This window comes from Mus musculus, chromosome 4 (genome assembly GCF_000001635.26).
Source record: "Mus musculus strain C57BL/6J chromosome 4, GRCm38.p6 C57BL/6J".
NCBI classification, from domain to species: Eukaryota; Metazoa; Chordata; class Mammalia; order Rodentia; family Muridae; genus Mus; species Mus musculus.
The window spans coordinates 78,192,549-78,220,523 of record NC_000070.6 but is presented as its reverse complement, the minus strand read 5'-3'; the positions used below and the strand labels follow the sequence as shown (position 1 = coordinate 78,220,523).

At 37.1% G+C, this 27,975-nt stretch overlaps 1 protein-coding gene and 1 long non-coding RNA gene across 6 annotated transcripts in view; one reads left to right on the top strand and one right to left on the bottom strand.

The window, feature by feature from the left end:
- Window positions 1–229: 229 nt before the first annotated feature.
- B230208B08Rik lies at window positions 230–9,797 on the bottom strand. Its single transcript, XR_003955358.1, has 3 exons — window positions 9,609–9,797; window positions 8,324–8,931; window positions 230–6,504 (listed from the first exon to the last, which is right to left on the bottom strand). It is a non-coding gene; the product is annotated as an RIKEN cDNA B230208B08 gene (long non-coding RNA).
- Ptprd (protein tyrosine phosphatase, receptor type, D) overlaps window positions 8,782–27,975 on the top strand; it is a 2,270,506-nt gene continuing 2,251,312 nt past the window's right edge. For 3 of the 5 annotated variants that reach the window (NR_160919.1, NM_001368991.1, NM_011211.4), the window contains exon 1: window positions 8,782–8,934. The gene's annotated coding sequence lies outside the window, so the exon portion shown is untranslated. The remainder of the gene's footprint in view (window positions 8,935–27,975) is intronic. The other 2 variants (XM_017320046.2, XM_030253324.1) reach the window with 1 other exon arrangement.

Genomic DNA, 27,975 nt, shown 5'->3' with positions numbered 1-27,975 from the left:
TGAGTTCAGCAGCTTTTCATTCAATATCACGTTTGAAATTTATTTAAAAATGTGCTATAACAACCTATTAAATGAGATATACGAAAAGTGGTTTAGGAAAGCACACTGTAAGTTAAATAAAAGCACCATGAATTTAAATAAAACACATACACATATATGCCTATGCACATTGATTGAGAATGCATGACATTTCAAAATTAATATTGATATAAATTATGAAAATTAAGAGCCCATGAAAACAAAACTCCATTTTTTATTAAATAGAAATGAGCATTTTACACATAGTGGAATTAGTAGATTTATTTCTGAAATAGTGCTGAAGAACAAGGAACTGGGCTACTTCACCCATTCTGTCATGTAGAAAACATTTAATGACATGCACAAACTTCTAATTTTTAATCACACTATATATTTTCATAAATAAAATATAAGGCTCCATTTGGCTTATTATCTGCAAAATAGCAAAACAAAAACCCAGAGGCTTTAATGATCATTTTTTCACAAACTTTGTGTTTCTTCCTTTTTTAAGAATTTACAATTTAAAATATTTCAAATGGATATAAAATCTTTGCTAATGCTAATGTAGATTCGCTGTTAAAGCAACATTGTATATGAGCATAAGGTCAAAACCAATCACTTGGAAAATATTTTGTCTTTCCCTGAAAGGAGGTACATGCCTATGGAAATCCCAGCAAAGTTGACTCTTCATTTGTGAATGGCAGGAGTAGCTAGTGTAGTATTTGTTGTTTTTATTTGTAAGCAAGATGGAAAATAAGACCCATAAGAGAAGTTAGCATATGTGTAAAATTTGCTTTTCTTTCCTCAGATGAAGGGATGGGATGAGAACTTTACCCAAAGTGTGTATTTACACAGCTCTGCTGAGCATACAGCATTTCATTCTCTGTTGGTAACTATCCTTAGGCCTAGACATGAAAGTTTCTAGCCTCTGTAAAATCTAATCTTCCTATCTAACTGATTCAATCTGGCTTCTCCTGGCTTCTTACCGAATTTCTCTGCCTGGTCTCATACTAACTTTGGAAATGTTGCCCAATCTCCCAGTTCCTTCTCATTCTCTGGTTCATTTGGTCTTCACCCCTGTCTAGATTGTTCTCTCTGCCATCTGTCTTTGTAAATCTGTTCTGCTAAAACTGCCACATACCCACAAACATCACAAACCTTCTCTATGCTGCTCTACAGTAGCCTTTCTTTCCTGTGTTGTTCTCCTGGGAGTTCAGAGTATCCTGTCTCTAACTCACTCTGTCAAATCCTTTTCTGATTCTTCACTTTGCTGGCCTCTCAACTAGATGTCATGTTCAAGCATGGCTTTTTCCTTTTCCAAACTAACATTTCTTTCATGGTTATTGTAATCCAGGGTGTGTTTGCATACCAGCTGTAGCATGTGATCCCTTTCCAGAACAGCCATGTTGCTGGATTAAAATTGCTTTATACATAAGGAACAAATTATGATCATAGGATCAGCTTACAAATAATGTACCTAAATTATAGTTATTTATTCCTTGTAATACAAACTGTGTAATTAAATAAAATATTATATAAAAGTAACCCAAAATGATTTCTCACATATAGTTAATATGCAAGTTTACTCAAGTGGTATTGATAGAACCTAGTGGGGAAACCCCCACTCAATTCTTGATTTGGCGTGGATCCAAAGAATCACGAAAAGACCGTCTTGATGTAAATACATGAGGTAGTTTAATGATGGAGTTGACATGTATCTCACACAGGAGATAATGCATGTCGGCCCCAAGGCTGGAAAGCTAGGGGTTTTTATGGGGTAAAGGGCTTAGGGGTGGGAAATTCAGCATAGCGACACACTATTGGCTTATTCAAACATCAGCAGAAAAATTACATGTACGTGCAGATCAAGGTGTCAGAGTTCTGTGAGTTGGATGTTTATCAATGCTAGCAGAATATCTGGTCAATTTGACTCAGTTCAGATAGCCCTATTATGTCCTCACATTCTTCTTTATCTTTATGGTCAAGCTGTTCCCAGGAATGTTTTAACTACGGGGCATGCCCGGGTTTGTTTTTCTTTTTTCTCAGCCCCAGGCAGCCTCTAGGCTCACAAACAACCAGCAATTTCTGAGTACTTTATATGACTTACAGGTCTTGAAATTTCATCTTTCTTTCAGTATAGTAGTTTTTGACTTACTTTATAAGTGGAAAATTAGTTCTTATAGAAAACACTTTTTTTTTCTATTTTGCAACTATATTTTTCACTAATTTACCATGTTTCTAATCTTATGTCAAACATTTGAAAATTTCCCCAATTCAAGGCAGACTGTGGACACAGAGTTTAGAAACAAATATGTAACATAGAAAAGAGATACAGGATATAGGTTGCTGGAGTACACATTTCAGAAACCATTTAAGTGATATGTGCACCCTAACACAGCTATAAAACACAGTTTTCTGGGAGCTGACAAAAAATAAAGAACTGATTTTTCATCTATGTATGCATTTATTTTGCACTTGAAGTGAGACCTTAGGCACACTAAGCAAGCATGATGCCACAAAACTGAAACCCTTTCATATGAAACTTAGCATGGTGCTGACATGATTTAGGTATGCATGTGTAGTACTTACCTATTATCATGACTTATTTTGGTAAATAAAATTCAAAATCAGTCAGGTTCAATATAAAATTGATAGAGCCTTAACTAACTACAGTTAAAATACAGAGAATCTTGCATTTGACACATTTTCTTACTTTTAAGTTAAAAATGGCTCAGTTACAAGATACTATATTTTCTACATCAAATTATACTACACCTTTGCTGAAGATTTCACGTGATCTCTAGTAATTTTATAATATTCTTTAGAAATGTTTTGTATAAAAGAACATATTCCAGACTTTTTTCTTCCTTTTTCAGTATTGAAAATATTCTTGTTGGTGTTCAGAAGTAGGCATCAACAGTTCCTCTCTCATATAGTCCATCCTAACCATGGTTTTCCTCTGGTACAATACTTATCCCCAACACACAATCCCTCACACACACCTCTTCTCTGCTGTCTATCAGAAAAGAGCAGATCTCCAAGAAACAAGAGACAAAGACAATAGGAGAAAAAGAGTTCTAAGAGCACACAGAAGAGTCAGATATTCACTTGAGCTGTTATGAGTCTCAGAACAATACCAAGCTAGCAGCCATGACATATGTGAAGAGGAGCTTGTACTATCCCTTGCAGGCCCTGGGAATGCTGCTTCATTCTCTGTGAGACTCTAGTCTCATCCAATTTTGTACACATGGAACAGTTATTTTGAGGGTTACTATTGGTGGCTTGAGTTGACTTTTAAATGATCATTTTTTCACTTTTAAAAATGATTCAAGGAGTGGATCCATATGAATTTTCAGAAGGAGTTTGTGAACAGATGAAAATCCTAGTTTAACAAATAGCAGTTTGTTTGGCCAAATAATAAGCAATAGAACTAAAATTATGGATCATTCTTATTTTGTAATAAAATAATAATATAAATATGCATGTTCTCAAAACACAAACCATTTGTACAACTTCAATCCTTTTAGTTTACTTAGTGTATAGACACATGACATCTTTGTGGAAAAAATCTATATAGACAGATGACATCTCTTGAAAAAATATGAATATATTCTTGGTATTTAGATGAAGGTCTTCAGTGTACTATTTGGCGATTTGCAGAGAAACAACTGAGTGCAGGAGCACATGGTAATGATGAGGACCAGGGAGCCCTGAAAAAGACATTATGAAGATCATAAGGGAAGACTTTGATTATTCAGTTACATAGAGCCCAGAGAATCTGCTAGAGCCCAGTGGCTTGAGATCCATAGGCTGAAGCCCAAATATTAAAGTTCTTATGTACTAGGGCAGGAAAAATTGCCTCTCTAGTTCTAAGAGACACAGGGAACATATGTTGCTACTGAGGCCTTGACAAAGTGATTGTTCACAGACAGTGGTAAGTGTGTGTGCTATTCTCTTCTAGAAATTCCTTGCATACAAACTCTGAAACAATGTCTTCCTGGCCCTCTAGGCATCTCTTCATTCACTCTAGCTGACAATTATATTACCTTTGCTACAGTTTCAAGTGCCTTCTGCTATTGTTACTGTTACTTTCAGGTGAACTAAAGTTAATTCTTTGAGACTTTGGTACATAGTATCTGATCTATGTGTTAAACTTTACAAAACTTAGGAAAAGTATTTATTGTGTTTTACTACTTTGTATTTAAAAATACAAGTGTGATATTCCAAGTATCATAAAGAAAAAGAAGTCCCAGTTAGAACTAAGTCTAAACGAAATTTAGGTGAATATTTTTCCAGAAAGGCTGCTGGGTTAAAATTATGGATAATGGATTCCAAGGGCCATAATTCCAAGCCATCAGCCATAGCGAACAACAGAAGGAACACTTAATAATGGAAATGCACATATGGCAGTGGCTATGAATGATGAGTGTAAGGAAAGACTGTATTTCTAAACAAATATAGCCAGTGCTAGAAAAAAGCTATACACGGATGTCCTTGGTCGCACTAAATAACAGAGTTCAGGAGGACACTGTCAAACTGGGAGGTGCTACTAGTTTGTAAGTTCACACTCAGGAGTCAGAGTTTCTTCTGGATCTGGAGCTGAGAATGTAAAGAGAAGCATAAAGTCTATTCAGCACAGCAAATGAGAAAGTAAACACATGTCAAAAATTGATCTCTGAGTGTCGTAGATTAGGGGCATATTAGAACTAGACATGCTATCAATGGTATAACAGCAGGTACACCTTGAAAATATAACAATTATAAATATAGCCCCATTTATTAAGACTTTTCCACTGGGATGATTGTATAGGTGCTTCATTTTTTCCTTGTGTGGAAAAGAAGTACTCTGCAATTTTCTTGATGATAATCCACGTATTAAAAAGTCAGTGGAATTTGATGCATTTGGTAAATCAGAATTTTTATTTCAATGACAAAATAAAGTCTGGAGAATTGGACAGTTTTCTTTGTCCCATATATAATAAGAAAGAAGACTCATTTCCTGATCTATTCTTAACATATTGTTTATATTTGCAATCTAGTTCAATTAACATAGCATTAGAAGGAGAGCCATAGTTGACGAAATATTGAGTATACTTTTTCTTAGGTTGAAGCAATAACACAGAGGTCACTCTGTAAGTAAATACTAATGGTTCCCATAGACCTGAGGATGCTGAAACCAAAGAGTCTACCAAGCCTTATATACCTGAATCTTTACCCATACATACATATAAGTTTAACTTGTAGCTTAGAAATTAGGAGCAGTAGGCAATTAGAAACAATAATCAATAATCAAACAATTATAAAATATACTTTTAGAAAAGTTATTTCAACATGGTTCCTCTCTTGAAATGGTCCTGACAAATACAGACATTTTTAGACTGTGGCTACCTTCGGGTAAATAAACCACAGAAGAAGTCAGTGGATGACTGTAGTGGGTGAGCTGGAGAGGCATCAGGTCTCCTCTGCAAACACACACTTCCTCTCAACAGGCTTTCTGCTCTTCCTAGCTTTATAACTACCCTGCTATTTGCTTTCTTCCCCAGTCTACTAAATTCTACAATACGAAGTGCTGTATAATTAAGAAGTTTCCTCATGATGCTATTAAAATATTTAAAGAACATATTAAAACAGGAAATCATTGCTGTAGATTTGCTACTGAAGCCTTGCTAAGCCTAATTTAAAAACTGAAGCTGGAACGTGGTATTTACTCCAAAATCTAAAATCCAAATGTAAATTTAGAGATTTCTTCCTCTTAAAGCAGACTAGTCAAACCAATTATAAGCTTAAATACAACAAAGTGAAATTAATATTTAGTAAATGAAGAAACATTGTCAGATAAAGATAATCTTTGTATGGGCTTACATTCCAGGCCCTGCTCTTTCTCCTCTTCTCATTGTCTGTTTTGTTGATTTCAATTTCACCTCATGTTTTTTGTTTTTGTTTTTTGTTTTTTTTTTAAACACATGGTTAATTGACAGTCAATTTAAACATTTTTAAAGAAAATATCCACCAATTGCTTAATAAAGACATATAAATCTGCTTTTTCAATGAAATTATAAATCCTAGTAAATATTCCAGATTTAACAGATAGGTAGATGAACACATTTAACTCCCAAGACTTGGTACAGTCAACTTAAGAACCATAATCCATTTTCAGTCCCATGTTCACAACAATAATCATTAACAAAATCATTACATAGAGCTATTCACAGTGAATATATATATGGTGCTTTCAGTGGAAAGAGGCAGAACAGTGCTTCACTTCAACACCCACTCTCTTCCTTTACTTGCAATGTCCTGTGTACTTCCAGAGGGCACCAAAGGATAGTTGTAACAATGAGCGTAAATCAAGCCAGGGAACATTGTCTCTGGAAGGTGCCAGTGTTTGTCTGAGGCAGTGAGCAGCTTCAAGTAGCTGAGCAACCCAAACAGCAGTAAAAAGATGTAAGATATCGACACGCTCAGCTGCATCTTGTTAAAAGCTTCCTGCGGGTTGGCAGAATGAAATCTTTATTTAAAATACACAAACTATTGTCAGGGGATAGGTGGAAGGAGAACACAGTAGAAGGGCCAAATGCTTCGCTTAACCCAATAGAAGCGGCTGAACAAAGGGGAAAGTGGCCACACTGTCAGCAGCAGGAGTGGAGAAGGTGGCTAACATCATAGCAACATCCATCTGTTCTTCCCATGGTTTCAAGACGCATTATATCTTTTATTATTAATTATGTTTCCAAGGGGAGGATAAAGATATGATTATGGATAGCAGAGAGGAAATCATTTCGGCTGCCACTTGGCATTGAGTAGAATAGCATATGTAATGACCTAGTGATGACAGGAAACGGAGCTGTATCCTTGAGTCCCAGCATCCCTCTTTACCAGTCAGCACCAACTCCCTGTTGGTAGTCAGAGGCTGCCTTACAAAGTTCATGTAAAACCATTATAGAACATTAACTGGAAGGGACTGAGACAGGACTGAGTAGGGTCCATTTGTACAAAGGAGATACTGGGAGGAGGAAAGAAGGGAAGCAGAGGGAGTCTAGGAAAAGGAAAGGAGGAAAAGGAAAGGGAGGAGGGGAGAAGAGGGAGAGAGTAAAAGAGGAAGGGAGGAAGAAGGAAAGGTAGGGTGGAAGGGAAGGAGGGAGAGAAAGACGCAGGAAGAGTAACAGAGATAGAAGGATAGAGAGACAAAGAGAGACACAGAGACAGAGAGAAACACAGAGACAGAGACAGAGACTGAGTCACCATCTTGGACAGACAACACATAAGAAAAGCAAGTGCTCTGTATAATTGCATAAAGAAGTCACGTGCATTCTCTTACACCATGTGTCACTTGTTTTACATACTGACATTTCCAAAAGCCATTTTAAGACACAATGAAGGTACCTGTGAAACTTTTTGGATTTGTGAGCACAGTGGCTTTAGGGAGGCTGAGCAGGGAGCCCGACAGAGGATGGGTCACTCATGAAGAGCCAAAGAAACTAAGCAAGAATGAAATCAGGCACGAAAGAAAGAAAAGAACGCTGTGGGAGCATGTCACTTATTTTGATGAAGCTTTATGCCTCTTTGGGCAGAAGTGGCTCACAGCTGTTTAGTTCGTTCCACAATGTTCACAACACCTTTAGCCAGAGTACACCTGCAATGTTCTAGGTTGCTTATTGTTACCAAAGTGATAATTATTTTGGTTTCTTTTCATTTTAAGCACCAACCGTGGGATGTGCTTGCTTTCTGTCTAGCAGGGAACAGCATTTGTTGCCAATAGCTTTGTTCTGATCAAACATAATGTAAACCTAAGAAAGCCTTTACTCTATCTGGCCCACCCTGTCCTTGAGGATTTTCCCTGTCTACTGTTCTTGGGAATAAGGGTTAAGTTCCTCTCTCAGGAGCCCCAAGTCTGAAGTGCATCTGGGGGTGGGTGGAGGCACAAACCATTTGCGTTGGGATATCAAGGTGGTGGTGAAGGACCCTCTTCATCATATACCTGTGGGCGTCGTCTCCGGAGTACCAAAGCTGCATCCCAGAAACTCTTCCACAGGTTTTCTTCAAGATAACCAGCACGATGGCGGAGCCCCTTCTTCCCCTTAAAAGCCCCACCAAACTGGCCAGCTCCCGGACTGCAAACTACATCCTATATCAGAAGCACATCCCTGAGACAAGTGCTTCCTTCTCTCTTTCTCTCTCTCTCTCCATCCTCTGACTGTACTGCTCTGGTCCCTACATTTCAGACCCCAACTCTTCACCCCTTACCGCCAGCTTCCCTCCAAGAAACCTGGAGCAGGGCAGCAGGGACACCTGCAGAAGTGCGCACCTGGCCAGGCGCTGTCCAGCGCCCGGTAGCCGGAAGGTGCTCTCCACGCTGAGCTGGAGGCAAGGCCTGGCTGCCTGGGCTCGGGTCTCTGTCGCCACGGCAGCCAGCCGCCCCCCGCCGGTCCTGCCCGCCGCGGCCGCGCCGCCGCAGCCATCAAGTGGCTCGTTAAGGAAATGCAGGTGAGCGCGGGCGGCGCGCGGGGCCGTGTGCGAGCGCCTGTGCGCGAGCGCGAGCGAGCCAGCCAGCGGAGTGCGAGCCCCAGCATCCCGGGCGCTCCCTCCCGCAGCAGCCGCCCGTCCCGCCCCGCCCCGCCCCGCCCCGCCCGCGCGCACCGCCGCACCTGCGGGCACTCGCCCCGGCGTCTGCGGGACCCGCGGGCTCCGAGCGCGCCGCCACCCTCCCGCGCCGCCCTCGCACACGCAGATACCACTTTTAAAGAAGCCGAAGCGCTGCAGCCCACCGACGCCGAGCGAGCGCTGCCGGCTGAGGCCGTTGCTCTCCCTGTCTGCAGTTGAGCCCGGACCCTGGGACAGAAAGACAGTTCTCGGTTGGACTGGAAGAAAGGGAAGGAAGACTCCTCTGTTCCCGAGGAGAGCGGAGCGGCTGCCCTAGTAAGTAAAACTGCTCTCTGGTCTTGCTCTCCAAAGTGAGGCGTCTACCTAATGCTTCCTCCCGGTTCCTTTTACCAGGGAAGAACTTGCCTTATATAACTTGAGTAATTCCTACCTGAGAAGTGCTTCGCTAAACATTTTTGTGTGGGTTTCTTTGTGGAAGATCACTTAGGAGTGTCTCTCTGCATGTGCAGCATTCCCAGGAGTCTGATTGTTAAAGGCTCATTGTTCGAGGGCTGCTAGAAGACCTGGCTTGTGAACATGTTGGTTGGTTCTAAGATTGAAGCACTATTACCTAGGAAATCTTGAGGATTACCAGCCCATTGCCTCCTCCTTCCTGTAACCTTCAACCCTGGTCCACCCCCAAGTTCCATCCTTTGCTGACTTCAGTGGGTTGCTTGTTTTATCTTTAGTTGTAAGGAGCCCGAGCGAAATTAATTGGGTCAAGGGAAAGTTAAGAAAGATGGTTTGCAAGACTAGAATACAATCCTATTCGGATGACTTCATGTCTGTGAGGCGTTTCTGTGTGGAGGAAGTCCTGGCACAAGCCTAGGTGGAGAATCTGATGAAGTTAATTTGGAGTGGAACTGTGAAGAATGCAGTGTGAGAGCAGGCTGAGGCTGGGACTCTGACACAGCCGGTTATGAACTGTGACAGGCTCATCAGCTGCTGACAGGTTTAAGGTATCTCTGAAGGCTGAATATCGCTGCATCAAAAACTTTTGCAGGTAGCATTTCTCTTGGACTAGCATTCCCTGTCAGAGGCTGCAGCTTTTCTGTGCACGCAAGTAGGACACCCGTCCTCCCTCCCATCAAAGGGTTAATGGTACCATAAAAGAATAGGAGACATGTGTAGCCTGACATTCGCCAATATTTTGTAATATCTAAATAAAACCTTTATGTTATGTCAGGAAAAATATAGTTGAGTCAGTTTGTTTTGCACAAGAGGAAAGAGAATCAATAACGTTTCAGCATTTCCCCCTCTTTATCACTGCCAAATGGGTTCTGAATCTAATTCTTCTTGCATTGTTACATATACTGTAGGTACAGTAGGACTTGCAGGTTAGAAACAACTGAACCGATTTAAATGCAAAGTTCTTCGACATAATGGCCCTAATACAGACTGGAGTCAAATAGTGATAAGAAAAAAAGTCAATGTGATTTATCTTTAACACTCATTTTTTTTCTGCTAATATAATACATACTTTTCCAACAAAACCCTTGCAAATTTAGAAAATTAGACTGAGAATTACAACTAATTAGCAGGTCAAATTTCATTATAAGAATCACTTATCAATTAATGCTTATGAGAATTCTCATAATTAATTGAGACTTTTGTAGTCAAAAATCTTGTCACCTCTCAACTCAAATAGTTAAGTAAAAATTTCGTTGGACATCGATTTCAAAAAGTATGAAAAAAGCCAGAATGGTTGAAAATGGAAAAGCATTTAGAACTGTGCCATCTTGTTTGGGTGGTTCTGATTGTCTTGGGACATAAGTTTTAGAGTGATTGGACAGGACAGTGTACCCGATGATGATTCTGGTTACACAAAGTTGTAATGGAAGGGAATCACTTCAGAAAGATGTGTCATTGTCTCCTGAACATCACTTTATTTCTCACCCCTTGCTCTCCATTGCCATTCCTGTGATTGAATTTAAATAATTTAAACTGAGATCATTGGTTGATCAAATCTGGATTATATATATATATATGTTCTCTATAATTTGTGACCTCAAATCTCTAAGATGATGCATGACATTTGAAAAAAAATACATAAAGGGATAATTGTCCATAAGCTGTAGTACTTAAGAATGAACCAAACATTCAATTACATATATTTTAGTACGTATCTATTCCCACAGAATGCACAGGAGACCTGTTCGTTTCTGAAAGCAGAGACTTATCAGTTACATTGACAATGAACTGACACACATTCTGGCTCTGTTATCATTGTGTCAGTGTTAGGAAGGGCATCCTGAATTAAAGCTGTTTCTAGTCATGCCTACAGAGATACCTGGTAATTGTTTCTGTAACCATAGGGAGGGGAACCTTAGCCAGAATGATAAAATTGTTAGCTTTTTGACACCAGCTTTTTATGTCATACAGGAGTTGCAACTTTAAAGTTGAAAGAATAAAGTTGCTAGTGTCAGCAGTAATGTGTTTTATTATGCAATTGTTCTTGTTATTCAGATCGGATAATGGTCTGATGAAATACATAAGCAGTCTGCAGGGAATGAATGATTAATTCCTCTAACGTGTGCTTACCAAAGGAGTTTTTACTAATAAAGTGCTGTGGACCTGCATTTGCTTACAGTTGCAGTTGGTGAAAGCAAACATACCTTCCCTTCCCTTAATATCAACAGGAAATTTAGGAGTCTGTTTCTGTAACTATAGCAACATAAATTTGATTTTGTAGACCACATGGTCATATAATTTATGAAGTTCTCAATAGGAGGATCATTTTCTTAAAAGACATCATTTAGAAAGCAAAGCAATGTTAATTAGGTCTTGGATTGCAATGTTAAATTATTGATAACATTTTTCTGCTTTTCATGTGTGCAATGGTGGTATTTCTTTCATGTATTGCATGGAGGGTGCATGAACCCAAACATATGGGGGTGTAAAGAATGCTGGTACCGATGACACTTTCCTTAGTGATGTTAAGGTGTAGTGGAAGCTAAAATACAGTTCTCACAGATACAGCTTTAACACTTCAGGAATGAGTGATAGCAAACCACACAATTGTGGCTGCAATTGGTGCACATTGTTTTGTGGTTAGAGACATAGCTTTATTGTAACTTCTAATAACTCTAATTTTCTAAAGCTTTATTATTTTAAAGGATAGTGAATTAAAAGTTTGTAAGTGTTAAAAAACAGCTGATCTGTGGTGCAAGTTACACATGTCAGTAACCTACATGTATTTTTTTTTCTTTTTAGAAAAATTTGGAAAGTATTATTTGTGAAGTAACATAATAAAATCATTACTTATCTATATATGTATCCACATATTTATCAACTATATATCTGTCTATCTATATCTGTACATACAACATATAACTTTTTAGAAGAGCCTCTGTTGTTTGAGGCAAATACCTTAGCTTGATAGTATCTTTTGGATATGCACCTATACTGAGGTTAATAAACTTTAGCTACATCAATAATATAATGAACATACTTGATAATTTAAAAAGTCAGAGGGGAAATTAAATGAGTAGAACTTTTTATTGAGCTGAATGGCAATTCAAATTTCTGTTAATAGGTTTAAGTGTGTGTGTGTGTGTGTGTGTTTTCCTACTACTTTTGGTTCACTTGGATTTCATTAGATTTCTCAAAAGCACTGTACATTAATACGAAATAAATAAAATTTCATTCATACAATCAGCAGCATAAAAGTTAACTGCACTCACAACAGGCTTTAAAATTTGTTCAAGATATTAAATAAAGACAAACAACTGATGTACAAAAAATGCATAGTATCTTTAGGGGAAGACATAATGTGATTGAAAACAAGGGTTCTGGGACTTCCTGTGTTACCTAAGGAAGGTTGCTTGGTTGAATTTACTAAGAACTTCCTGCCTAGTAAAGAGAGTGCTAGCAGCCTTACATCATTCCAATTACAAAACACTATGAAACAGTCTAGCATAATTACTGATGTAATTGAGTCTAACATTTGGCAAACTGTCAGATTATACTGTGACAGTCTAAGAATCCTCAAAGGAGTCAGAAGCAAACATCTTGTTTGCAAAAGTGCCAAGTTAATGGTCCTGAAGCCATGTTGGACAGGCATTGGTTTGTTGCTTTCTTGGTTGGATGATCCTTGCAGTGGTTGAAGAGAACCAAGATGGAGCTTGTAGAGGGGAGGAGACATTTGTCTTGAGTTCCTTTGAAGCACCCTTTACTCTTGCTGTTGAGAAAATATTCCATCATTTACTGTCTTTGAATTATCATCTCTGTAATCAAATAGCAGAAGAGTTTGAGAAAAACAGAAAATAAAAGAAACCAACAGTGGCTCTGGTCTTCCAACTTCAAATAGTAATTCTCTTTATTTCTGTATATTTATTATTTTTACAATATTGCATATATATAATGCAACTCATGTGGTTTCCCTAAATGCATGTTGCAGAGTGTGAAAACAAAAAACAAAACAAAACAAAACAAAACAAAAAAACCTTCAGTCTTTACGTGTTAGAGAAGTAGAGAAGTAATTGATTACTTCACGTATGAAAAGATGTAAATATAGAATGATTTCCATCTTACACTGCAGGTTTTCTCTACCAGTTTAGTTGTATTTAGTGGTGGGTTGTCGAGTACATGCTTGGACAGCACATTCCACACCTGCTAGGCAATTAACAGCCAACAACCCATTATTTTCAAAAGATACTATTCATCCCCTGAGAAATTTTCAGAGGACAGTATGCCATGAGATTGAGCACAGTGTTCAGTCTAAATGTCTTAGATATCTCACTACTGAACTTAGTGAAATTACCACTGTGTGTACAATAATCAAAGATCAAAAAAAAAAAAAAGATTCAAACTCGCTGGTAGCCTATTATCTGTATTTGATTAATTCATAAGCAAATAAAGTACAATATACAAAGGCCTTGATTTTATAAATTCTTATGTTTCCTAAATATCCTAATGAGTATTCTCAAAGTCAACAGTGTGTTGAAGTAAAATGGACATCACCTCTGTACTCTAACACACATTTACTTATCTTAAATGCCAGGAAAGGAATGGAACATATGTATAATTGAATATATGTTTCATTTGAGTTTAAAGGTGGCTTAACTTAAGTGTTCATAATTTTATCCAGGAGACCTTGCATAGTTGTTTGAATGTGTGTAAGAAAGCAATGAAGCTGTTTTAATCAAGTACAGAATTTGTGAATATTTGATCTAATTCTTTTTTAACCTCACAAGTACTTAAGTAGCCAGTTATAGGTATACTAATATACATTGTATCAAAAATTGTGAATAACAGCTTTTAAGAAAGCGATACAAACTGATAGTTGACCTTCTTAATTAGTAATAAAAAGGTGATTTGTTCAGTGGGTACATGAGCAGAGAACAAAGTCAGCAGTGTGTTGAGTGCATGTGTTCTCTTTGATTATTAAATGCCTTCACACACTCTAGGGTTTTTATCAATCTTTTTGTTAGCATAAATGTTTTGAGTGGGTTCAGATAAAAGTCCTGAACATGGTTTTCTTCAGCTACAAGCAAGTCATATATACTTCACTTTCAGTGTTCAATGCTAGGAAATATTAAATCAGAGTCCAAAACCAAACGCAATATATAAAAGCATCAACATAAAACCAAAGCCAAGAACAACAGTGATTTCCATTTTAGACTTGTAACTGGCTTTACCTACTAAACTAGTCTGCTTTTAAAAGGAGGAAACACACACACACACACACACACACACACACACACATACACACACACTCACACACACACATGCACACAAATGCATACCACACTTTCAGATACATGCATCCTTTAATGTAGGAATATAATGACCTGGAATCTTGAACAACAAAAGAGGTAAAGGTAAAGGTAAAGGATGGTGAGGGTAACATTATAAAGAGGGGAGATTTTTTTACTCTTACTTTAAAGACAATATTTTCCCTTTTCTTGTTCCCCCAAATACTCTTATTAAAAATCCGAGGCATTTTTTTTTTCACATTAAAGCTTGACCCACAGAGTAATGGGGAAGTCTTTCTCTTACCTGCGTTGTGCCATATTTCCAAGTTTTAGGCCTTGCGCTCAGGTATACGTGCGACACACAGAGAGGCAGTTTATCACTTCATGTTTCACTTCTTTTTTTCTTTAATTTTAGAATAATTATCAAGACAATGTCTCTTGTACCATGGATACAATAACCAGTGGAGTTATACAATAAATAACCCCTCTTCTAATTCTAACTTATCTAAAGCTATTGAGTCAGGATGTCCATTCATATTGACACAATGACACAAAGCAACAGAGTCCACAGTTTGAGTGGAATTTGCTGGCCTTCCTATGTGTCAAAGAGTGCTAAGTACAACACCCATTATGCTAGCAACATAAAACTGGGCAAGTTATTACTGACCTATGGTTTTACAAAATATATCCAAATCATTAAAAACACTTGAATTCCATAGTTAGACAAAATAAAACAACAACAACAACAACAACAATAAAACCTGACAGTGTACCACCTATTTTAGGATTGTGCATTTCCTGGCTGTGCCACAGCACCCTTTTCTCTATCATTCTGTGCCACAGACATCTCTTCTAGAAGCAGGATGGAATCTGTTGCATATTTAGCAGCAGTGACAGCCTTTCTGTCTCCCACTGTCATTTGTTGGCAACCTTCTTTATCTTCTAAGCTGCATTGCCTCATGGCCATTTCCTCGTGTGTCACACTCTCCAACATCACAAGAAGCAATAGAGCACAGTGGGCACACGCTGTACTACTGTCATGTTGACATGGTACAGGAAACACTAATGAGTCTCCAGGCCAGTGTTGGCACTTTAAGCACCCATCAAACCCCGTGTTTTCAAATCACAGTGGAAGTTACAGTCAGGATTTCTATCATTGCTGCTGTTATAACCATGCCAGATATGTCGTGGCTTCCTCAGCAAAGAACAGAGACACTGAAGAAATTCTGATCACATTGAAGTAAGTGCAAGATAGCTTTATAGGAGGCCTTATATTATGGACTTTGTTAAAAATCTCAAAGGAAGGAAAAATTAAGATAAAATATATTTTAGAAATGAACTGGAATTGTTATGTATCCTTAATTTTAATAAAGAATTCTGCTAAATTCTTGAAGAACTCATGAGGACATTCCTGACTAGACTTTAAAATATTTCCCTAGTATTCTCCCCTAGATGCTCTTATGTAGAACACAATAATGTATTACTATCTAGTACTATTAACAAGGGCTTTTCAAAAGTAGTAGCTGGATCACATATTGTGTCAGCCTAATAAGATTATAGTTCAAATTATTAAGGCTAAATTTTATGTAACAAAAAATAGGAAATTTTCTCTTCATTTATTATTTTGCATTGTGCTGTGCAGTACACTCAATTAGTATTTCTTCCCTTTATTTCTTAATTTATTTTTGAAATTATAAATAAACACAATCTCCCCTTCCTTTTTCTCCCCCTGTGTTCTCTCTCAAATTCATGCCCTTTCTTCCCAGTGTGTTCTCCTTCAGATTCATGGCCTGTTTTTCTTTTCACTAGTGGTTATTTCATCCATATATGTATAAAATTAGTTTCCAATTACTGTTATTTATAATACTTGTTCTGAAGGGTCATTTCTTACAATGGCTTGTGGGATTATGCTCTCTTTCTCTGGATGGATGTGTCCATTCTGTGTTGTTTTTGTTCTCTCTCTCTCTCTGTCTCTCTCTGTCTCTCTCTGTCTCTCCCTCCCTCCCTCCCCACCCTCTCTCCTAGAAAATAGGTTGCTTTCAAGACAAGGCTCAGCTGCATTATTTACACTTTTGTGGTTAAAAACAACAGTGTTGGGTAGAGGGCAGTAGAATTGTGTTTCAAATGATTGAATTTGGTACTTCATTCTCTCATTTTCTTGTTCCTCAGGAAGATATTCCTTCTTATAAAAAATAGTGTCTGGAGGATTGTTTATTTTTGGTAACACTGATATTTCAGTAACTTTCCAGCTTTAATAATACTAATGTATTATTTGCTATATTACAAAATCTTGATTTAAAATTATGACAGTGTATCTCAAGAGATTTTCTTGTGCTTTCTCTCTCTCCTCTCTTTGTTTCTCTTCTGTCTCTCTATATGTGTCTCTCTGTTTGTGAATGGGTATAGTATTATAGGTGTGCAAGCAATTTTTAAATTATCTCATCAGTAGAAATTTTTTATGAAAAAAGCAATACCCAATAATATTTCAGTGTGAAATTGAACCTATAGAGGAATCAATATTTGAATCCAGATCAGAAGAGATGAGGCTATTCTTAACAAAGCAGTATTCTCAGTATTGCTCAAATCCTTTCTTCCAAATTGGGTTTCAAATATTCCACTCCTGATCATTTCTTTGGACTTCACAAGGACCTTGTATATTTCAGACACAGAAAGCTTCACTAGCCTTGTTAGAATGATAAGAGGTGTTCTAGTATGAACTTAAAATAGAAATATTCTGGCATTTGTGTTGTTAATTTGCATTTCATTTAGAAGTACCTTAGATCTCATTTTCTAGGGTTTGAAACACAAACAATTTCTTAAGAAGTTCCTCACTATTTAAGAGGAGAGTGTTGCAATTTATCTTTTCCCCCAATTTGCAGGTGGTTTTAGACTAACTTATCATTTGGGGCTGATGGAATCACTGTTCAGTTAAGAGCACTTCCTGCTCTTACAGACACTGAGTTTAATTTCCAGGGTGCATGTTGTCAAGTCCAGTGGCTTACAATCACATAACTCTAGCTCCAGGGAAGCTGACATTTTTCTGGACTTTAAAGGGAACTACACTCATATGTATACATACCACTCCACCCTCCATACATTACAAAAGAGAGAGAGAGAGAGAGAGAGAGAGAGAGAGAGAGAGAGAGAGAGAGAGAGAGAGTCTCTTTTAAGAAAGAAGCACTTGTGATGTTATTCTCATCTTGGGTTCTAGACATTTTGTCCAGCAACATCTTCCCGTGGGCTCTGAAGACATTTTCATATAGAATGTGTTAATAATAGTCAATTTATTATACATAAATGACTATTTTCAGTGGTAAATATATATAGTCTTATTATTTTACCATGTATATTAAATACTAAAAACAAAAAATAAAAATAAACTAAAAATTAAGCACAAAATGGATCACTAATTTGTCCATTAACTTCTCTTCAGACACTATAGTTTAAATTCCTTTGATCTATTGTCCTCTTGGTGCAAATATTTATAACACGGATCCCTTGAGTTGTAATATTTAAGAGTAATTAAGAAGAATGCCACAGTTTCAGAGCTTCTGAATATTCAAAGTGGAGAAATTTTAATGCCACTTTGATCTGCTTCTGTAATATTATTTTCAAATGTAAAAAGTACTAAAGGCATCTCTTACCTATTGGCCTAAGATTCTATTCTGAATAAGTACCCTTTAAACACAACGCATATGCAGTGACTGTTGACCACAAGCTACAGTTTCTGGAACACCAACAAGTGGCAGTTAATTCTGCAACATAACTATGGAACAATCAACATGCAAAGTCAGGGAAAATGAACTGATGTGGTGTGAAGTTTAGGGTGTAATTATCTTGTGCAGGTGACTATGCTGCAGATGAATACATATCAATGAAGATTTCATATGGGAGTGTCAGAGTCGGCAGATACAAACAAATTTTGAGGGTGCTTACAATAAGCCAGATACAATTCCAAAGGAATGAAAATGCAAGAATTGGTCCCAAAAGAGTCATTATACTTAAATTTACTTGTATGAGCTACTTACATTTATATATTCTCATTTCCACATATTATACCAGTAATTGCACTGAACACATTTTGTTATTGTTTGATTGTTGTAGGGGAGTGTTTTTATTTTTTATATTTCTATTATGTTGCTTCTTATTTATACAGTTACTTAGCTGACAAATAGGGGGAAACACAAATTCCAGCACAGTTCATAGCTAAATATTTTGTATGTATATATGTATGTATGCATGTATGTATGTATGTATATAATTATGTATGCAGGCATGTATGTGTGTGTAGTAACTATAATATTACCTCTGGAGTAAGAAATCTAAAAATCTGAATAGATCTTCTCTCTGTAATTAATTATTGCCTTTGCAGTATGTGAGAAAGAGTTTATACATACTGATGGAAATTTGGTGTACTCATATTGACAGGTCAAAATAAATAGTAATGCTACCTTATAAAAAGTGACATTTCCAATGTTTACAGTCTCAATGAAAAAAAATTAGGGGAGTTCTAGCTTGATGTGTTGCAACAACATTGGTTTGTCCTCAGAAACTCCTTGGCAATTTTTTAACTATTACACTATGATAATAAAGTCACATAAAACTGAATCTAATCCTACATTAGTGGGGATGTAAGAATTTTAATAATCAGAATGTAAAATTGAACAGAAAATAAACATTTATAGTTTTGTGACTCATTACAAGAGGTTTAAAACACACCTCTTAGACATAAGAAATATATACTAAGCAAAGTAATTCCATTAATTTTACCTATGACACAACTGCTTTTCCTATAAGGTCTTCTAATAGCTTCTTAATTGAAGCCATTGATACTTCAGTGATGAAGCCATAACTGAGAAATAGAAAATATGATATGCCTGGGTAACTTCATGATGCAAACTTGTCCAGTACAGACTTCGATAGAACTACTAAGTAATCAAACTGCTAGTTATGATCTAGTTTTGTTCTTCTACCATTGAAGAACCCGATACAAGAAGCATGAGCAAAGGAGGAAACAGAAAGCTGTAGAATCTATAGCATGTCAGCTGTGTGATGAATTTCTTTCTTTCCTATTTTCAAAGACAGAAAACAATCATCAGGATTTTCTTTATTTTTATTCTTTAAAAATGAGGAGCCATGTTAAATGTTATATATATATATATAAAATAAAGAATGTCTTTGAAACATATAGGACATATAATAGATGGTATCTTACATTAGGTCTCCATAGAAAGTTCAGCTTTATTTAAAAAAATAATAGCAACTTCAAGACAGTCTTGACAAATTAGTGGCAGTATTCACATTCTTTTAGCTCATCAGGATGAGACTATCACAGAGATACTTGAGAGAAGTCTTGTTCTGTGGACTTTGCCTAATCTTTTCAAGTCACATGCCATGGGTATTGCTTTACCAAGTTTTACATGGATGGTAACATTATATTTTCTTTCTTTTACATTTTTCTCTATTATTTCCTCTCTCAGATCATCCTTAAGACATTACTTTTTTGCATGTACAGGGAAGGTAATGCTAACGTTTGTGTCATGACAAAAAGGAAATTTCATTATAGTTATATAGTCTTTTAATCTGTTTTAGTTTTCATTATAGAACTTTATAAAGCTATATTTAAGGACTGTGAAGTGGACATAAATAATTTAAGGAAATTATAATAAAAATTATGACATGAATAATGACGATTTATAATTGCCCTTTTTCTATTTGGAAAGGGAATATCATAGTTAAATGTATGTGTCCTTCAGATAGTAATTGTGAATCTGATTTAGGAGTGATTTGGCTGAATGTTTCTTCCAGTCAATAACTTATTTATCATTTTATCAACCTTTTGTGGAAACTCTTCTTTTTGTGGCTTTCCTCAGGACAAACCACTGACGGTACTGCTGTATTATTTCTGCATAACAAATTGAAGAGCTTTCAGCTCATTCCCAGCAGTAGCCAAAGCCTGCCATACAAAGTAATGATCTCACACAAAATGTTATGTTATGTTTCTACCACCAATCCTGAAGTGATCAGCCTCCTTTGGCTTCCTGTTCTAGGACTGCAGTTTCCTCACTGGAACCCAACCTCCACAGACACATGCTTTACCCCTCACAGTTTGGCTGAGCTCCAGTTCTTTGCTGTTAGGGATGTGACTGTAACATCTGTTGAGTATGGTATGTGTCTTGTTGGTCTCATCAATCCTATGCATTGGGGTGCCCTTTCCAGGATGTGATACAAAGTGTATAGCACAAAATCTGTCTGGAAGACAATGTCACAATAGGAAAGGAAAACACAGTGTGGGGTGATTTTGTTTTAATATGGTTTTGATAATTGGGACTACATTAAGAATCGTGAGCATTTATGGAGCATTTGACCAATCTTTGTAGAATTATCAAAAATTTTCACATGTATTGTTGTTGTGTGTGTGTGTGTGTATAATTTATGCATGCTATGCAAGTACTTCACCACTGTGTTTTATACCCAACCCTTGAGTTTCTTGAAAAAGTTTTATTATGTATTTCAGACTGTACTTGAAAATATTGTTTTTCTCTTTGTGCATCTCCTGTGCTGAAATTGCAAGCATTTGTTCCCATCCTGCTGAAATATTGAGCTCTAAGATAATCATTTTAAAATGATATAAGATTTATTAAGCAAAGTAGACATAGCTTCATATCGTTTAATTAATTAATTAATTAATTAATTAATTTTTTTACACTCCAGATTCCTCCAACCCCTGTTCACCCTCTGATTGATCCATATACCATACCTCCTCCTCACCCTATGTCTCCATGAGTATGTCACCACCTCCAGCCCCCACACCACTTGACCTCTAAACTTACTGGGGCCTCCAGTCTCTTGAGGGTTAGGTGCATCATCTCTGATTGAACACAGACTCTGCAGTCCTCTGCTATATATGTGTATATGGTCAGGTATATGCTGCCTGGTTGGTGATCCAGTCCTTGAGAGATCTCAGGGGTCCAGATTAATTGAGACTGCTGGTCCTCCTACAGGATTACCTTTCTCCTCAGCTTCTTTCAGCCTTCTCTAATTCAACAACAGGGGTCAGCAGCTTCTGTCCATTGGTTGGGTGCAAATATCTGCATCTGACTCTTTCAGCTGCTTGTTGAGTTTTCCAGAGTGTGGTCATGCTAGGTCCCGTTTTGTGAGAGCTTTATAGCCTCAGAAATATTGTCAGGCCTTGGCACCTCCCCTTGAGCTGGATCCTACTGTTTTAGAGTGTTTGTAGTCCTGGTCTCTAATTCATAGCCTCATGCACTATAAATAAGTGAGCCATATTGCCAGCTCTTCTTGCTTGATATCTTAAACAGCCATTGATTAAGTTGTAGGAACACTTAATTCATGTATCAGGTAAAATATAATATGGTGCAATTGAAATGTTGATCTGTGTACAATGAAATATTTCAGTAGTCCAAACAATTCACAATAGCAACATATTATTGAAATAAGTGACTAACATTAATTATAGTTGAAATTGATCTATTGTGCAGAGTAGAGGAAGGATATGGCAGAACTCTGATTAAAAGAAAAGAAATTACCCATTTTGCTCATGGGGAAAACCTCTTAAAATAAAAAAGGAATAGAACTCTTTTTTACTTTGTCCAGGAAGAATACTTTGAACACTTATGCATTATTATTGACAAAAATTTGAAATAAGTAGTAATAATATTTGTATTGACAACCAGGCATTGCTTGGTTAATTGCTTCTATTTTGATAATAAGATAGTCAGTCCAAATTTTTAAAATCTAACCCAAGATTTGGGGATTGTATGCTAGATCATCACTTGAATTTCAAACCAAATAAATGTATAGCATTTTAAAATTCTGTGCTAAATTTACAAAATTCAATAGGGAAAAAGATAAATAACATTAATATTTATAATTTAACATTGTACAAGTTAGATTATCCATACAACTCCTGAAACCATGAGATCATAGAGGACGTGTCTGAAATAAGGTAGAATTATTCCTGTTACCCATTATCACCAAGGTGAAGGAGCTCCCTGATGAGAGGACATTGTTTTACAAGGTCATTCAGGGATGGAGTTTTATGCCACCTTGATGCTCATTCATCATCCAGCAGATGCTCCTCATCTCCAGGACCACATTCAGATAATTTATGAAGTGGACTTCAAACCCAGATTTATCTGCAAGGAACTTTCCATTTCAGTCTTGTATAACTTAATCATCTAGTCACATCTAGTTGAATACAGAGAAACTGATGCTTATTTTTCTTATAATTTGTATAATTAGTAATAATACACTTTCATAATGATCTTTGTACACACACACACACACACACACACACACACACACACACATATATATATATATATATATATATATATATATATACACACACATATATATATCTGTGTGTGTAAAACACTCATATTCATATAAAACAGAAAAAATAAATGACTAAAATGTACTCTAGAGAAAATCCCTTCATAGTAGACACCCACAGATAATTTCATGTTGTTATTGTCACCATCTAATAGAGAATCATACATTTTCTCATTTTACTTGATTTAATCTATAACTGATATCCATGCCAACCATTTTTCTGTACTTACATCTATATTGTTATACATTCTAAGAAGAAATCACTTATTAAGTTTAAATTATGGTATCAGATCTATTTAGTTTTCTGCAAATACATTTATTTTAACCAAGTAATGTTAAAATGAATTATACTTAAGCCATATATATATGTATATATATATATATATGTATATATGTATGTATATATATATGTATGTATGTGTGTGTATATATATATATATATATATATATATATATATATATATAGAGAGAGAGAGAGAGAGAGAGAGAGAGAGAGAGAGAGAAAGAGAGAGAGAGAGAAAGAAAGAGAGAGAGAGAATAAAGAAAGAGATAAAAAATCTGGGGTCCTATCTAAGGTGAATAAGAATGGCTTGAAATATGAAATAGATACTTTGTAGCTACAATTCTTGCCTGTTCATGTGATATAAACATTCTCTAGTTTTGAGTTTTGACATCTGAATTTTAGTCTGTCATTTTCAGATCATTACATCCATGGTGAAGTTGTCTGATAAAATTATCTTAGTTTCTTATGAGACTTGCTAGTAGATTTGGTGAGAGCAAGAAGAGCCCATAGCTGACATCACAGATGTCCATCAAGAATGCATTGGCTATTCTGTTTTTCACATGGAAGAACTGTATACTTGTTCAGAGAATCAATATACCATGAATAGCATGAATAGCCGGCCCACCTAGAAAGACTTATTAGTCTACTGATGTCATGTTACACTCTCAATATAACTTGCAAGATTTCTTTCTCAAAAAAAGCAAAATGCTTCTTGCTTAGATGCTCACCCTGAATAATGTGAGAGTAAACACTTTAATAATTTCCATTAATTCTGAAGAATATCTTTAATTTTCTTATATCAGTGGCTTTTTCTGAACTAGGAACTTGGAGCAGATATTGATGAAACCTTTGTTTACCATTTAAGTTACATTATAATATCTAATGCTATTGTGCAGAATAATTATTTTCTTTGAAAATGAGCTTTTTTAACTCCTTAAGACATTTCAAATCATGGATTATTTTCATATGAATGTTAAATAAAATCCAATTCCAGTTTTTAATTTCTGAGGGTTTATATTTCAATTTAATGAAATGCCAGGTAATTTTTGTAGTCAAGTGGTGATTCATTACATATATTTAGCAAATTCTATTTAAATAAAAACTTGACAGTGTTCATAATATATTTATTCAAATTATACCTTAGAATACATTTGTTTCTGACAAAACAAGTCAAACAACATTATGACCCCTTATGTGATTTGGGAAAAATATATATTTGCATGTGCTGAAATGCAGGAAAAACATCATAACATATTGTGAAGTAATATTTTTCAGTACACTTCTAGGTGTTCTTCATTATTTATCACTGTAATGAGGCATTTCCCCCAGCAACCCTTTATATTTCGCTTGGTATGTATCTAATACTAAAAATGAAATTACAGACTCTAGAGTGAACCACTTCAAAATGATCACAATCATGGCCAAGATTTCAGTCTGCTTGAAGCAGGTCTGTTAAGAAAATGCCAGCATTTTCCTGCTTGACTTCTCTTTCTCTCCTTCCTTCCTCCTCTTCCTCCTCCTCCTTCTCTCTCTCTCTCTATTTCCTTCCTCCCTCTCTCCCTCCCTCCCTCCCTCCCTCCTTTCTTTCTTTCTTTCTTTCTTTCTTTCTTTCTTTCTTTCTTTCTTTCTTTCTTTCTTTCTTTTAATCATTCCATTCGTCTGCATCTCAAACGATATCCCCCTTCCCAGTTAACCCGCCACAAAATTCCCATCCACATCTGCTCTCCCTCCTCCCACTTGCTTCTAGAATGGTGCTTCCCGACGCTCTTTTACAGGGCAATAGTAAAAAAACTGCATGGTATTGGTACAAAGACAGACAGGTTGAAAAATGGAATAGAATTGAAGACCAAGAATTAAAACAACACACTTATGCACAATTGATCTTTGACAAAGAAACAAAAAATATAAAATAGAGAAAAGAAAGCATCTCCGATAAATGGTGCTGGTCTTACTGGCTGTCTATATGTAGAAAAATGAAAATAGACTCATATTTGTCACCTTGCACAAAGCTCAATGCAAGTGGATCAAGGATCTCAACATAAAACAAGATACACTCAATCTAATATAAGAGAAAGTGGGAAAGAGCCTGAACTCATTGGCATAGGGGGGAATTTCCTAAACAGAACTCCAATGGCTCATGCTCTTAGATCAAGAATTAATAAATGGGACCTCTTGAAACTGGAAAGTTTCTCTGAGGCAAAGGACAGAGTCAATAAGAGAAATTGGCAACCTACAAATTGGGGAAAAAGTCTTCACTAACCCCATACCTAATAGAGAGCTAATATCCAAAATATAAAAGAACTCAAGGAGCTAACCACAGAACCCCAAACAATCCAATCAAAAAATGTGGTATAGAATGAAGCCCAAATTCACAACAGAGAAATTACAAATGGCTGAGAAGCTCCTAAAGAAGTATTCAAAGTCCTTAGTGAACAGAGAAATGCAAATCAAAATGACCCTGAGATTTCACCTTACACCAATAGAATAGCTAAGATCAAAACCTCAAGGGACAGCAAGCAAGGATGTGGAAAAAGATGGACACTCCTCCATTGCTGGAGGAATTGCAAACTGGAACAACCACCCTGGAAATCAATCCAGAGGTTTCTCAGAAAATTGGAACTAGATCTACCTGAAGACCTAAATATACCACTCTTGGGAATATACCCAAAGGATGCCCCACCATGCCACAGGGACACATGTTCTATTATGTTTATAGAGCTTTATTTGTGATAGCCAGAAGGTGGAAACAACACAAATGTCCCACAACAGACGACTGGATACAGAAAATATGTTTTATTTACACAACGACGGAACTCAGTCATTAAGAACGATGATATCTTGAGTTTTGCAGGTAAATGGATGGAACTAGAAAATATTATCCTGAGTGAGGTAACTCAGACCCCAAAGGACATGCCCACTATATACTCACTAATAAGTGGATATTAGCCCCCATGCCCCCCAAAAAGTACAGAATACCCAAGATACAGTCCACAGAACTCAAAAATTCAACAAGCTATAGGGCCCAAGTGAGGATGCCTCAGTGAGGGAGAGGAAAGCAACCACAAGAGGAGTGAGAGACCTGGCAGCAAAAGGGAATGCAAGGCCTGGGGGAGGAGAGGGGAACTTGATCTGGTATTGGGTTATGGAAAAGGACCGAAGCCCTGGGATCCAGCAGAAAGAATAGAAAGGAAACCTTGGGAGGTAGGAGGTTGAGGGGACCCTCCAGAATGTACCAGAGACCTGGGAGGTGAGAGACTATCAGGACTCAAAGGGAGGGACCTTTAATGAAATGCCCTACAGTAGGGAGAGGGAACTTGTAGAGCCCAACTCCAGCAGGAAGACAGGGCATTGAATGAGGATGGAGTTGCCATCTCACAGTCAAAACTCTAAACCATAATTATTCCTGTCTGAAAGAACTGCAGCGATGGAAATGGAGAGGAGCCTGAGGAAAAGAAGATCCAGCAACAGGCCCAGAATGGGATCCAGCTCAAGGGGTGGTCCCAAGGCCTGACACTATTACTGAGACTATGGAGCACTCACAAAAAGTGATCTATCATGACTGCTCTCCAAAGACCTAACAATCAGCTAAAAGGGTGAGCTATTTGCACCCAACCAATGAACAGAAGAATCTGAACCCTGTGTGTGAGTTAGGGAAAAGCTGGAAGAAGCTGAGGAGGAAGCCGCCAACTCTGTAATAGGACTAGCAGTCTTAATTAAACCGGATCCCTAGAATCTCTCAGACACTGGGTCAAAAACCATTGCATACACTAGCTAGCCTTTGTTGCAAGGACGGTGATACAGCTGTCCCTTGTGAGACTAGGCCGGGGCCTAGCGAACACATAAGTGGATGCTCATAGCCAACTATTGGATGGATCACAGAGCCCCCAATGGAGGAGCTAGAGAAAGTATCCAAGGAGCTAAAGAGATCTGCTGCCCTATCGGTGGAACAACATTATGAACTAACCAGTACCCCGGAGCTCTTGACTCTAGCTGCATATGTATCAAAAGATGACCTAATCGGCCATCACTGGAAAGAGAGGCCCATTGGTCAGGCAAACTTTATATGCCCCAGTACAGGGGAATGCCAGGGCCAAAAAATGGGAATGGGTGGGTAGGGGAGTGGGGGGGAGAGGGTGGAGGACTTTTGGGATAGCATTGGAAATGCAATTGAAGAAAATACATAATAATAATAAAAAAAAAAACAGGCAGCATACACCAGCTAATATGAGGACCCCAACACATATACAGCAGAGGACTTCTGGGTCTGGTTCAGTCAGAGGAGCTGCCCCTTAACACTCATGAAACTGGAGGCCCCTTGGAGTTTAGAGGTCTGGTGGGGTTTGGGGGCAGGCACATCTTCTTAGAGACACGGGGGCAGGGATGAGGTATGGGATGTGGAACAGTTGGAGAGTGAAACAGGAGGGGAATAAAATCTGGAGTGTAAAAAACAAATAATAATAATAATAATAATAATAATAATAATGAATTTCTCATCTGCAATTAGTGATAAGATCTCTATTATAGATCTTTATGTCAGTAAAATAGCTATAGATGGTGGAAATATTCATAAAATAGATGCTAGTGTACCCTTTATAAGATATCCAATCCACATCTTTGACATGTGCACCTTATTGTATTTCAATTTGTTGCAGCAGCACATAATGACACCCATAAATTAATGCATCAGCGCCAATAAATGATATGGGGAAAATGTTTATAAAACACAGACAAAATTTGCCCTTAATAATAAGGTTGTACTTTAAACACTAAAGTAGTATAGTGAGAATGACTTCCTGTGAGTTACCACTTGTTTTGTGAACCCACTGGGAAGGAAACAGGTATACTCGAGGTGCTCTGGCTGAATTTGCTTTCATTGTGGAGATTTAGAAATAAGATAGGATACCAGCTGTCAGTCAGTTGTTACTGGTTTTTCCATAATAACTGCAAATAACTTTTGTTTATAGGAAGAAAAAGTGACAA